Source organism: Saccopteryx bilineata, chromosome 1 (genome assembly GCF_036850765.1).
Source record: "Saccopteryx bilineata isolate mSacBil1 chromosome 1, mSacBil1_pri_phased_curated, whole genome shotgun sequence".
Taxonomy (NCBI): Eukaryota; Metazoa; Chordata; class Mammalia; order Chiroptera; family Emballonuridae; genus Saccopteryx; species Saccopteryx bilineata.
This window is the reverse complement of record NC_089490.1, coordinates 206017447-206031719: the sequence shown is the minus strand read 5'-3', so window position 1 is coordinate 206031719 and position 14273 is coordinate 206017447.

Sequence of the window (14273 nt, the reverse complement as noted above, 5' to 3'; positions counted from 1 at the left end):
ACGTGACGCCTCAGAGTCAGAGGTCCCAGACTGCGGTCAGAGTATCGTACCCCGAACGTTATGAGTACCTGCAAACCACTGTTGATTGAGGGGCATTTCTCTCTATTAACAAGATCCTCACTCAGCTATTAATAACGGATACATTTTAGAGTATATATAGTTTGTCAATACTTTTCGCTGCATTTAGGACTTGACACCAGACCCATGCCCCCAGCCTGCCTGTGATGGCACTGGGGGGGGGACAGGGGGAGAGGTCCTGTCCCTCCCAGGTCATCCACAGAAGACACTGCAGCAGGAGGCACCAACCCCCTGCCAACAGCCTGGGTTTCCCTCACAGGCACACGGCCTCCCACGCATCATCCTTGGAACACCTGCCGTGAAGTAAAAGGTACTTAAGCAGAGTGCAGAAGGCGGGCCTCTTCCAAACCAGGACCCGGTTTGGGCTCATGGGGTTTCCTGAGGCTTTCTGAGGGCTCTGTCCAGGCCCATAAAGACGACAGAACAGTCCAAGGAAAACGACATGCGTTTGCACTTCACAAACCTCCCTTGGTTGGGTCAGGACCACATCATTGTGAACCAAAATAAAGTATCAGCAAAAAAAAAAACAAAAACCAAAACACCCAAAACAACAACAAAACAAACCACAGCTCTCCGTGGATTTAGGTCTCATCATCCAGAGGAGGGAGTGAGAACTGGTCCTCTGATCGACCCTTATTCTCAGGAAGCCGAAGGGAAAGCTGGACATCTTCAGAAAAAGCATGCCCCTGAGGGCCGAGGACGTCACACCCAGGCCTATGTTTAGATCTGCTTCAAGAGTCTGTTCAGGCTTGAATGACATTCCCACAGACTGTTGTCGTTCCAAGCTGTTCACACACTCACCCGGATGCGCACTATATTTTTAAACACATGCAAATTGCGCAAACACAGTCTCCCACTGTTTGGCTCTGACGGTTCCATAGCCTCCAAGGAGGACACGGTCTTTAAAAAACCAAACAAAATCCCAATGGGGAGATTCACTGAAGGACTTACATTTGAACACAGGTCTAAATGGGGTGCTGTGTGTTTCCCAGAATATTCCAAGCAGCTGACCCCCTGTTGCAACATTACTGGTGATGCATGAATCTAGGCCTTGCTGGGATTAACGTGGACCTCTGACTTCAGAGAGGCACCGTGATTCAACCCCACGAATATGAATATTACCTAACATTTCAACTCAGTCTGACTCAGAAAAATTCTACACATCACTCAGAACCGCACACCTCGAGCCCGTCTGACCGTATCAACTAACTGTCACCCCCAATCAATTTGGTTAAAAATGAACCGAAGAGAAGGAGGCTCGAGTCAAGAGGACGAACGTTTTTCTTCCGCCTGAAGAATTATTCCAAAAGGGATGATATTCGGGCTGCGTGTTCACACGTTCAGATACAAAGACCCAATGCCCAGGAGTGATTTCCCTACACGCCTGCCTCCTCCTCAGCCCGTGCTCACCGGGCTGCCTGCTCAGCCCTTTCCCTGAAACTGCTCTTGGTTGAGGTCACCAGGGACCAATGGCTGAGGGTTTTTTCATTGTGAGCTCTGAGCAGTCTGCCCGCCACCCCTCCGTTCCTACAGGACTCTCCTCCTTTCTTCACAAATATCTTATCGACTTTCATGCTTGTTCCTGGGGAGGGCTAGCCACTAATATCCTCTCCACACTGTCTTCCTCCGATTCAGGTATTAAATGTGTACACCAGATGTACATATACCCTGTGTTGGGGGGGGGGTGTTTTCTTCTTTCATTGGTTTTGTTCCTTTTCATTTTGAGAAGCTGATATATTATTAGAATGATCAGATATGTTTGGCAACTATATATGTGTTTTCTCAACCTTGCTTGTCAGGACACATCTTCTCTGTGGGAAAATTTTACAACACTGAATAATTCTTTTCAAAGCCTAGAGGGGCAGTCATGCTTTGTAGAGCTCCTTCAGGAGGGTGGTGCCTGCTTTTTTTAGGCATGTGTATATCGACATTCAAATTTATTGAAATAACCATCTTTCTTTTGATAACTTTCAGGGTCTTTTGACTCACTTTTTCATGGGTCATGACTCTTGTTCACCTAATGCTTACACTTTAGGTCTCAACTCAAAAGTTACCTCCAACGAGGCTTCCCTGATTACGCTATATACCATATTTTTCACTCCAAAAGATGCACTTTATTCCTCAAAAAAGTGGAGGGGGAAATGCCTGTGCATCTTATGGAGAGAATGTTCATTTTTTTTTTTTTTTTAGCTGCTGCAGGTTCCTGAACAACTAGAAAAGTATTTGAACATTAAAGTCTCTTCTCACTTGTTAATAACAGTGCTGGTGGTTGTTAATACTTCTGTTGAGTTTACATTGTTGAAATATTATTGTGGTGTATTTTATTAAATATATTAACACACCATTTGGCTCAGAATATTTTTTTCTTCTTTTCCTCCTTAAAACCCTAGGTGCGTCTTATGGAGCAAAAAATACGGTAACTGTCTTACACCGAGTTTCAGTGTTGTTAACCTAATCACTTTCTTAAGGTCTCTAACTTGTTTCCTTGTATGAGGATTTAAGTTTCACGAGAGGTGGGCCCCGGTCTGCCCTCTATGTCACCGTATCCTGAGCTCCCAGAACAGTATCTAGCCATAGCACTTCAGAATATGTTTTGAATAAATGGTGCTTGTCAATTTCCACAGCTCTCTCCTGTTTCTCGTATCTTGCAATAAGACACTGGCTGCCATCTGGGTTCTGGATACCTTCCAAGGCTTGCTTGTGTCATGAATGACCTCTAGCGATAAATATGGTGTCTTCCTCTTGAGCCAACGGGAGACATGTGTCTTGTCCAATATAACGAAGGTTATCTATTGCTCAGGACTCCTTTTCTGAAACGCAGCCGCTATGTGTGAAGACATCAATCCGGGCCCATCTGCTCAGCCTTGTGGGGTTAGGGAGCAAAGGAAACAGACCCAAACATGCTGGTCCTGGTGCTGCTTACAGGGTATACGTAATGCATCCTCAGTATCTGACCCAGGAGTCTCCTGTGTTCTCTAAGCATCCATGAAGCTTGCTAGCTCGTGGCAGGCAGGGTACAATCTTCAATCTTCACATTTCTTGACAATTATGTACTCATTGTCTATGCAGGTATGATTTGAAGTACAGTACGCTTGATTAGACTGTCTTGAGAATTTAAGCATCTTGTCAAAATGACACAGTTTATAACTTAAGATTTTGGGGGCAGAGCTCCCTGAATTCTATCTAATATCATTTAACACTAGAATAAAATACCCTAGTGTCTATGAAATAAAAGTTGTATTTGTCATCTTCCCCTTGTATGTATCCCTTTGAAATCTTTTGCTATCCCATGATTATACTGATGTTTATTTATGTGACAATTGTTAATGACCAGGATGCATGCTCTTAATTTCCAGCTAAAGACATTTAGCACTTTATTATTTTGAAAAAAAAAAAGAAAAAAGAAAACACAAAAACTTTCCAATTTCCTATGATTAAATGGTGTTAAAACAAAATCACTTTCAGGTACATGCCAATAGCTCACTTCTATTTTAGTTGTATTAAAATATCTATGTATAGATATATTTTTTACAAGTGCCATGAATATGAAGTCTTATTGGCTACCAAGCCTAACTACAATACTTCTTTCCAATGGTATCATTTGAGATGTTTTATAGAGTCGCAACTTCAACTCCAGTTGTACATTTTTAAAGTCAAGAAAATAATTCAGCTAAAGTCTATTATAACACAGTTATCTTATTTGTTACACTAGCTTTGTAGCTACCTAAAATTCCCTTGAATTATAGCTTAGAATTTAACCAAGGTCCTCCACCCTAGCCATCCATGGCTGAAATCATCCTTAATAATTTTCTCTGACTTGATATATAAACAGCAATATATTGACTTGATACTCCATCTGGATATGGCTAATAAATTTGGGTTACTCAGCTTTAAAATTGTTTTGGGAACATAAAACTCATTTAACTCATCAATTATGTGGATGCAGTCACTGTCATTTGGCTTTCTGGGGTATAAATAACTTGCTACAGTTAAGCTTCTGAACTGGTGCTGCAGGAATGTTATCCGCTGAGGGATTAGTGCAGATACATGCAGTTGTAACATCGGAATATCTGTATCCATGTATTTCACAATATACTCACTCTGTAATTTAAGTACCTTTTCAAAAAAGACTGCATAAAAATATGTACAAATATTTACTGTGGCTTAAATTACTACCGATTGTCATGCTTTTCTTCCCAAAGAATTATTTTTTTTAAATGGGTGCCAATTGTCCACGGGACAGGCCAAAGAAGTTACATATTATATATATTGTTTTCAGTGAAAGATGTATGCTTAATAGAAAACACATCGATATGTAATGTCATTGTGTTATTCCCATATATGTAGAGATCATCACACTCTATTTAAATTAACCACTGGAATCTTATTAGCTTCCAAGGCATCGTTCTAAAAAAAAATAAAAAGGTTCTGTTTAAGGTAGATACTTTTGAACAAAAGGTCGATGTGTTTGATTTTTCCTTAAAGTTTTTTCCACTTGGCTACAAAGAACACTTTCATAATGTACGCAATTTTCCCTGACTTTGAAATTTTAATGGTGTTCTCCATGTTATTGAAGCCAAATATTGGTATAGTTAAAGCAAGCAAAAACGTTTGCTTTGCCCTTCTTCATCTCAACAAAAACAAGGTGCTCTGCACAATTTGTTTTCTGTATTTAAAAAACACACAGAATATTTCATCATTCTATCTTAAAGCTCCTGAAACCTGATTGTTCGATATTTGAAATAACACTGTGCTGGGGGGAAAAGACAGAAGCCATCCATCCATGCATAGGTAATGGGTATAAATCTTAGTTCACAGAGGACAAATCACAGCCCCTGCTGTTTGAACGGGTTTATACCCCTCCCAACTTGCATGATTAGCTAATGAATCCTTGTTCAAACATTAAACAACAGGAAAGGGAACCGAGGGCGCCTCGGCTCAGGCTGTTCTTACCAGGCATGTGCAGACACACACACACATGTGCCCATGATGAGCCCGCTGCCCACTGTGTGCCAGACGCCCCTCACAGACAAACAGCTGTCCCTTCCAGCACAGCATGCACAGGCAGAGAAACTCACTGCGGGCCAGAGTGGGGCCCCGTCAGTCCCTGACAAGGCTGCAGCCGCGACGGGAACCCAAACAGCCTTTGCCTTCGGAGGCTGGGCTCCCAACCGTGTCTCTTCTGGCAAAAATATTTTGAAAGTCCGACGTGTCAACCTTTTTATTAAAATATAGTTTCCCCTGCAAGGTCTCGTCCATGATCTGTATATCTCTTCTAATGGAAGCCAGTAGACAGGAACCATCAGTTTAAATCCGTAAAATGATGACACGGAGCGTGAAAAGGGTGGATAAAAGCAGCTTTTCACTATCAAAACTGAAGCATGCCCTATGTCTTCAATTCTTGCATGCTCACCCTCTTCTAGTCATATAAACTCTCTGCACTCAAAGAAAAAAAAGTGTTCTGTTAGGCAGCCTGTCAGGTATTACCCGAAGAGAAGCAGCCAGATGTCCACTTCAGCCGGATTAACCTGGACAGGGCAGCTCCACGGCCACTCTAGACATCCGGGTGGACAGGAAAGATGGCTTTCCAGTCTTCCTGGGGAACAAACCACCTGTTACTGTAGATGGGGGCACGGAGAAAAGAGTAAGGGGGTCCCTGGCAGGGTAGTTCATTTGGTTAGAGTGTCCTCTAGATACACCCAGGTTGTGGGTTGGAACGCAGGTCAGGGCACATCTCAGAATCACCCAATGAATGCATAGATGGGTGGAACCACAAACTGATATTTCTTTCTATAATCAGTAAGTTATATATGTGTATATATATATGTTATATATAATATATATAAAAATATATATAATATATGCTATATATAAATATATAAATATATAATATATAAATATATAAAAAATATATAAATATATAAAATATATAATATATAAATATATATAAATGTATATAAATATATATAAAATATATGTGTTATACATATAAAATATATATAAGTTATATATATATATAAAATAAAGGAACAAAAATTGGTAAGGGGGAAATTCCTCTGCTGACGCATGTGCATTAGGAGCCAGATATGGAGACGTGAAGGGGAGGAGCCCAGTCTGGGAAACCCAGGGAAGGGATTGGATGGGGTGGGGGGAGACCCAGCACAAGCCCCTGAAGAATCAGGAAGAAGATTGGTTAGTTTGAAAGACAGCCTAACCCCTTCCCAAACCCACAGAGATACCATCACAATAAACTGAACACAGGCCCTGGGTGCACTCCTCTCTCCATGGCAGCCCCATGGCCCTACACCACAGGGGTGGGGGGGGGCCCCCCCCGGCGGCCGCCGTGCTGAGCGGGAAATGCGACACAGAGAGAAGTTCTGCATCCACAGCGTTTGTCTACACTTCTGCTTTCTCCTTCTCTCCCATCACTGACTTTCCAAAAATGTTCACTGCTAGGACACCGGAGGGGACCACAGAGGCGGGAGGCAGCTGGGGGTGGGAGCCGCACACCTGGAACCCAGGTCACCATTTGGTCCAATGCAGCAAACAGGTCAATAAAACAGCTGTCAATGACCCAGTCAGTGGGTCATTGATTCTCACTTAGTATAATTTCCAGTTTAGCCTCCAGATGCCCGAAGCCCACCCTAGCACAGATGTTGCAGTACGGATTTGGGCAGTGTCCCCATCATTGGGCAGAAGGTTCCAAACTGGACAGACCCACCTCCGGGCATCAGAACTGGCTGAGTGAACGTGCAGTCACAAAGGGAAACTGAGGCTCGAGAGCAGTCAGAGTGCTGCAGCAGCCGGCAGGTGGTGAGCTGTAGAGACCCAGGTCTGCACCCATCTAAGGGGACAGGGTGGCCAGTCCCCAAAGGGGAAGAGTCACCTCGGAAAGGACAGTGCCAGTGCAGTGTAAACCACCACCGGGACCCTGCCGGCTGATCGCTGGTCAAATTCAAGGACTGCTGGGTGGGAATGAAAAGATCTGTCACACTCAACCCTTCTTTTTTCGGTGTGAATTGTAACTATTCGTAGGACTCCGGTGCTGAGGTCCCGATTCCTGATTTCAGTGATTCCCCCAAGAGTGCCGGGGAGAGGAGCCATTGTTCATGAAACTCATCACCTGGTAAAAATTGTTTTTATAAAAAAATTGTGCCGCCCATGGAGCGTCGTTAGTGTGAATCCGCACCGTGCCCTGACTGCTGACAGGGCTCGAGTGATCACAGGCTGCACGGACTGAACTGGAGCGTCAGGTCTCGGGAAATAACGCATGTGCTGTGCGTGAGTATACCCACGTTAGTGTAAGACAGATATGTCTCTCAGACTTGCACTCGGAGCAGAAAAAAATAAATAAATAAAAATCCCAACCGGATCAGGAAGGAGATCACAAACCGTGTAGGAAGCAAAGCCATGTCTCCTGGTGGCACGGGGCCCGGAGCCCAGGGACCCCTTTCCAGGGCTTCATCCAGCTGCCTCTCCTCCAGATCCTCTCCTGACGGCCCTTCCTGAACATTCAGGTCTCAGTGCAAATGTACCTCGGAAAACACACGAGCTCGGGTCGGTCAGTGTGTCTAATGTGTCTCCCTCCCGGGACCCCCTCTTCTTATCTTTACTTATGGTCACAGCACGGCATGCATCTGTGTATGCTCCCTTCCGAGAACGTGACTGGGGGCAGGAGACGTGTCCTCTGCCTGGGTGATTCCTCGCTGTCCACACGGTAAGCCACTGACCCGTCACAATGAAAACTCTTCATCGGTTGAGGATTTCCGGATTAAAGAAGTTTAGAGGGAAATATAATAGCCTGATTAAAATATTCCTTATTGTTTCAGAATACAGGGTGAGAAAGAGTAGTTGAATTTGAAAGGGGGAATGTTTTTTGTTTTTTAATTTGTTGATTTTACAGAGAGGAGAGAGAGAGGGTGAGGGAGTGAGAAATATCAATTCACAGCTGCGTCACTTTAGTTGTTCGTTGATTGCTTGTCGGATGGGCCTTGCTTGACTGGAGGGGCTAGCCTAGGGTCTCAAACCAGCGACTTCAGCTTTCCATGTCCATGCTTTATCCACTGCACCACCACAGGTCAGGCAGAAAAAGGACCTGTTTTATGTCAATGGGAGAAACAGCTTCCACACCGCTAAGAATGCTTTGACGGTAAGAGCTGCCTGATGCGGAAGGGAACACGGGAACCATCCAAGCGGAAGCAACCTGCTCATTTGATAATCACACCGCAAACATTGGAGAATGGCCTGGATAACCTTCAAGGACCCTGTCATCTCTTAAAATTTGTTGGGACACCATCCATAATTTATTAGGAGCGCAATTCGTTCCCGTTGCCCCTGGCTCACGAGCAGTGTGTACAGATGTCACACCTGCTATATTGGACGTAAGACTTTTGACGGGGTTAAATTACTCTCATTTGGATTTTGACATGCGCATTGATCAGCCAGGGGACGATTTCTGTGGGAAGTAACAGAAAATGGCCCATATTCTTTGAAGCATCAGAAGGGGAATTTATTTTACGGCTCATGCACCTGGAACCCCTGGAGACCGAGCTGCCTCTCAGCTGAGTCAGCAGCTCATCTTTCCCTCCCCCCACCCCACACTCCTCTGTATCTTCTCTGTGGTTTCCGTCTAACCAGATGCTTTTCTGTGAGGTTACGGAATTACATTCGACTGGCTCCGCCATCCCGGCAAGGTGGATGGACCTTTGCCAGCGGTTCTAGCAATTCCTGATTGCTGCAGGCTGAGTTGGATGGAGTTTTCTTGGGAGGAGTCAATCCTAGATCTTTCCCCCAAAATCATAGCGTGAGCTGATAACCGGGTGGTGAGGACACAGTTCTCCAAGGAACAAAAGGCGCTGTTGCTATGAGAAGGGCTGCTGGGTGCCTGGCCGGCACGCCCCCCCCCCCCTCCTGCATGTGGGGACCTGGGGGACAGGTGTGAGGTCGCCCTGCCTGGGGCTTCTCCACCATGATTTTGAAATTCTGTTCTCCATCTCCCTCATTTTAATTCTTCATTTGAAGTGAGTTCCTTCTTTCACTATTTCCTGAAACAGTCCTTCCTGCCTTTCCGCACCGGCTCTCTGTCACGGCCCATCTGTGGTTTCACGTGCTCCTGAAGCGTGTGAGCGTGACCACAGAGCATCTCTGCACATGGAGGACCACTTCCCGCTGGGCCCCACTCCCTGGCTCAGAAACCACCGCATTCGCCTCTAAAGACTGATGCTGAATTTGAGGTTCCTTTTCTTTTCTTTTTTAAGTACACTCTAAAAGCATTGTTTTAGATTGTTTTTTTCCTTATTATGTGGAGCTCAAGTGTTCATTTGATGAAATACTCCATATTCGAGTTGCTCCTGTGTAAAATATTTTGGTCCATACCCTGAAGTAGCCTCCTTCTAGAGACAGATAGACATCCAGATTTAATCTAGATATAACGAGTCACCGCAGCAGCTCATCTCTGAGATGTCACAGTAAAACAAACAAACAAACAAACAAACAAAACCCCCGGCAAGTTATAAGGACATCTCTTAAAGAATTTTGCAGATCTTTTGTTGCAGATACCTTTAAAGTGACATACCACATGGTCCAAAGGGAACATCTCTGTGGGCATCCCGTTCTCTCACCAATGATTTCCAGCAGAAATCGGGAGCAGAGACCAGCAAACAACACGCCTCGGCCGGTCTTTCCCCCTCGCCTCTCCCCACACCTGCTCTCTTCCCTGCCTATGACGTCTCTGTGCCTTCACGCACCTGCCAGGACCTGCTGGAATCCCGTCTGTGTTTCTGTCTTATACTCTTAAAGGACCAACTTCTTGGTTGTAATGCTTAAAGCATCTTCATCTTCCTGTTTTCTCACGAAATTTCATAAGATGTTAGGTGACTCGGAAACTCAGGAGAGCAAGGTGGGTTTCATAGGATATGCCCCTCTAAAAAATGTCTTAAAAGTCAAGTCAGGTAATTAGTAGCACCAAGCCCCGAGGAGTCACCTTCACAAAACTCCAGCTTGTTTCAGCGAGGTGACTCCTTTTCCAGACAGACAGCCTAGAATAAAAGCTAAGTAGATTCCAAGTCAAGACTTTAGGAAAGCAGAAATGTTACTCACTCGGAAATTTCCAACTGCCTTCTCTGCAACAGGAGGATTATGTTAATTTGTGTGTCTAATAGAATTGTCAAGAGGAAGTGATAAAATACATGTTAAACACTTAGTAAAGCTGGTTTTTAGTATTTCTTATCTGAAGTCAACAACTAATTGAGCAGTTACTCAGTTATCAACACTCTTAGTTATTGAATGGATGAGTAGACATGACTGATATTTCCTCTTCATTTTCCCCTCACATGAGTTATGTTATTTGACATTGACAATGTTGGTCTTTTTACAACAGGTCGGTGTTGCTCAGCAATTTGTTGTTACAGGGTGGGTGCCCCAGTTCGAACTAAGGTTCAGCGTTCTATCATTCTCTTGATTATGTGTGGATCCCTCCTCGTGAGCAGAGATCACAGTTGTAGCCTCTCAGATCTTTCACACATCTGCTCTTCATAAAGGCAGGTTTGGGCAACATTTTATACTCAGATTGCTACAACAGCATTCACAGATACTGACACACACCTCGGTGGGTCCCTGCAGCGAGGCCCACGGACACGGACACAATGCATCGGCCCCTAAGAATTTTGTTCATCTGATTCCCTGTTATGCTCCCAAAAGCACCAGAGGCTTATTTTTGTTTCATTACTCTTTATAGCAGGCATTCCCAAACTACGGCCTGCAGGCTGCATGCGGACCCCTGAGGCCATTTATCCGACCCCCCCCCCCCCCCGCTGCACTTCCGGAAGGGGCACCTCTTTCACTGGTGGTCAGTGAGAGGAGCAGTGTATGTGGCGACCCTCCAGTGGTCTGAGGGACAGTGAACTGGCCCCCTGTGTAAAAAGTTTGGGGACTCCTGCTTTATAGTTCATTTTATTCATGTCCTTTTCTCCATGTTCTGACTCAGTTTGTCATGAGGGTTTCATCTCTATCCTCTCATCCTTACATCATCCCTCTCTAACCTCTGTTAGACACATACACACACACACACGCACGCACACGCACACGTACACGCACACATGCACACACAGTCCAGAGTATATTGAGTTGGTCACTGTTCAGTGAATGAGATAAAGAAATGGGAGGTGGGGGAGAAGGGAGACCAGCTTCAATGACCAGTGGCCAGAGACCGGCTGCGGAGCCAAGACCCATCTGGACCTCTCTAGACCCCTCCCCTTTCTCAGTCTAGGGGACGGGCTGTGTCTGCCTCTCACCCCTTCCCACACACCACTGCTCTCAACCCCTCCGGACCATACCTTTCAAAGCCTGTGGGAGTCCACGCACAGAGCGCAGACAGTAGTGGGCACAACTGAGTTTGCGGTCAGCGTCCTCCTCTTCCCACAGCAAAGGCCACCTTCCACACACGTCTGACCTGTGCCACATCCACATCCCAGCATCTCTGGACTCGAGATGATGTGTTTCAGTTGACGCTGTCTCTTCATGGTGGGGCATAAATTATAGCACACCTTACACCCAGGAGATGTTAAATTTGATCAAACACAACATTTGAAGACAGTGGCTTAGTTCTCAGCAAAATTTAGATGCCACAAATGAAAAAAAAAATGGCATTGACTTGTAACTCCCTGGAGGGCTGGGACAGGAAACTGGTGGCAGACCACATCTGGGGAAGAGTGTGGCTGGGCCGCTGTCCTGTTGCACAGCTAAGGAAATAACCTGAATCCAAGGTCCATCAGAGCAAAGGACGCATAAGCACTACCTCTCGGCAGATGAGTGACCTGAGGCAACTGATGGGAACTGAGCTTAACAGTGCGGCAGACAATCAGGTTAGGAAGAGGGTTCCCACAGCCTGTGGCGCAGTGGATAGAGCATCAGACTGGGACATGGAGGACCAGGTTCGAAACCCCGAGGTCGCCAGCTTGAGCGCGGGCTCATCTGGTTTGAGCAAGACTCGCAGGCTTGAGCCCAAGGGCACTGGGTTGAGCCCAAGGTTGCTGGCTTGAGCAAGGGGTCAGCCGCTCTGCTGTAGCCCCCCAGGTCAAGGCACATATGAGAAAGCAATCAATGAACAACTATGGAGCCATAGCAAAGAACTGATGCTTCTGAACCCTCTCCCTTCTTGTCTTTCTGTCCCTATCTGTCCTCTGTCACTGTCACACACACAAAAAAGAAGGGGGTTCCAACAGACAAAGGCAGCGAGAACTGACCACCACTAAGTCGGGCACTGATGATGAGGGAGTTATGAATGGCCAGGCAGACAGAGAACTATCGTGGAAGAACTTCAACCAAGTCTTGACTTTAGAAACCTGCGAAGCTCAAGGGACCTCAACATCTGTCATGTCACAGCATTTCCGCTGCCCTTCCCCCTCTTGGCTGCCTCTGCCTTTCATGCCCAGCAGCCCAGGGCAGTAGGCGGGGTCCCCCTCTCTCCTCCAGGGAAATAGCTGGCACTCAGCCCTTTCCTCTGGCGAGCTTCCCTCCCGGATTTCATTCCATTGCAAGGGACTAGGTTTCACTTCGAATGAAGTTCTTAGCTTTTAATTATGATGCTGGACTGGTCTTGTTAATTATTAAAATGAGATTCGTCTTCTCATTTGAACGAAAACTGAGTGCAAGCAGAGAATGACAGAGCTGTGGGACATTCCGTCCAAGGCTGGGAAGCTCCCTTCTCCCAGAGCAGGTTTCAGTGAGCAGAAGGGGGAGAGGACCTTGGTCTCGTGTTATACTCCAAGAGCCACACATGGTCAGCAAAATATTTCCTTCAATAACTTTTAATTACAAAGCATTACCAAATATATCCTTCAGTTGCTATGTGAACGGAAAATCTAAAAGTTCCAATATCTGATAGGAAATTTCTTCACTATTTGACCTGAAAGAAAATTTTTGAGTATACATAATCAAGTTTTTAAGTAGAGCTATCTTTCTAGGAAGGTTTTTTTTTTTTTTTTTTTTTTTTTTTTTTTACAGGAACAGAGAGAGAGTCAGAGAGAGGGATAGATAGGGACAGACAGACAGGAACGGAGAGAGATGAGAAGCATCAATTATTAGTTTTTCGTTGAGACATCTTAGTTGTTCATTGGTTGCTTTCTCATATGTGCTTTGACTGTAGGGCTACAGCAGACCGAGTGACCCCTTGCTCAAGCCAGCAACCTTGGGTCTAAGCTGGTGAGCTTTGCTCAAAACCTCTGCATCCCAGTCCGATGCTCTATCCACTGCACAACCGCCTAGTCAGGCTAGGAAGTTTTTTTTGGTGGGGGAAAAATTTATAATTCATTGAAATGTCTAAAAGCTATATAAGATTGGGCTTATCCATAAATGTTGACTGGAATTATTGATAATTTTTTCTTATTTATATCTACTCATCTCCAAGATTGATTATTTTATTCTTGAATTCACACTTTAAAAAAATCAGTGCTTATGGAAAAATAAAAATCATTGATAGGTTATTTCAATAAACAATTTACATCTTGGGTATTCATTCATCTCTCCCCAAAAACAGTCAGCTTTCGAGCTAAGGAGGCATCAATACCGATACCAACTTGGTAACATAACTAAACCTCTTTGAATTTTAATACAGATCAGAATTCTCCCTTTATTTTATACAACCATCATGATAAACTCTGATCATTTCTGCACTGAACAGTTACTCAGCTAATACTACACAGTGCTTTTTGGGAACCGAAACTAGATATGGCCTTTGCCCTCAAAAATTTATCATCATGGGAGGGGGGGAGGATTTAAGGGGGAAGATCATTAATAATCAGACAATGAATAAATGAAAGGAAATGTGCCCAAGAATTGGGAAAGCACCCCAAATCAACTCCCTTGGCCTTGGCTACAGTTTTCTTAGACGGAAGGCAGAGTGGATACAAGATGGAGTACCTTCAGATGGACTCTTGACCATTCTGTTCAAGTATGTTCAGAGTGTTCAGTACAGGTAATCAACATTGGGGGGGTGTCTTTGTTTTCTTTCCTGAGGGTCACCTGAGTCTGTGAAGCCAGGGGAGGCTACACTTCCCCCGCTAAACCCTGTCTGGCTGAGAAGAAAACAGGAGCCCCAAGGGAACTCAGCTGAGGCTCTCTCCAGAAACAACGGGGTTTCTGCGGAGAAGGGAGGCCTCTGTCATGCAGCACTGACTACACGCCTCCCACCCCAGACA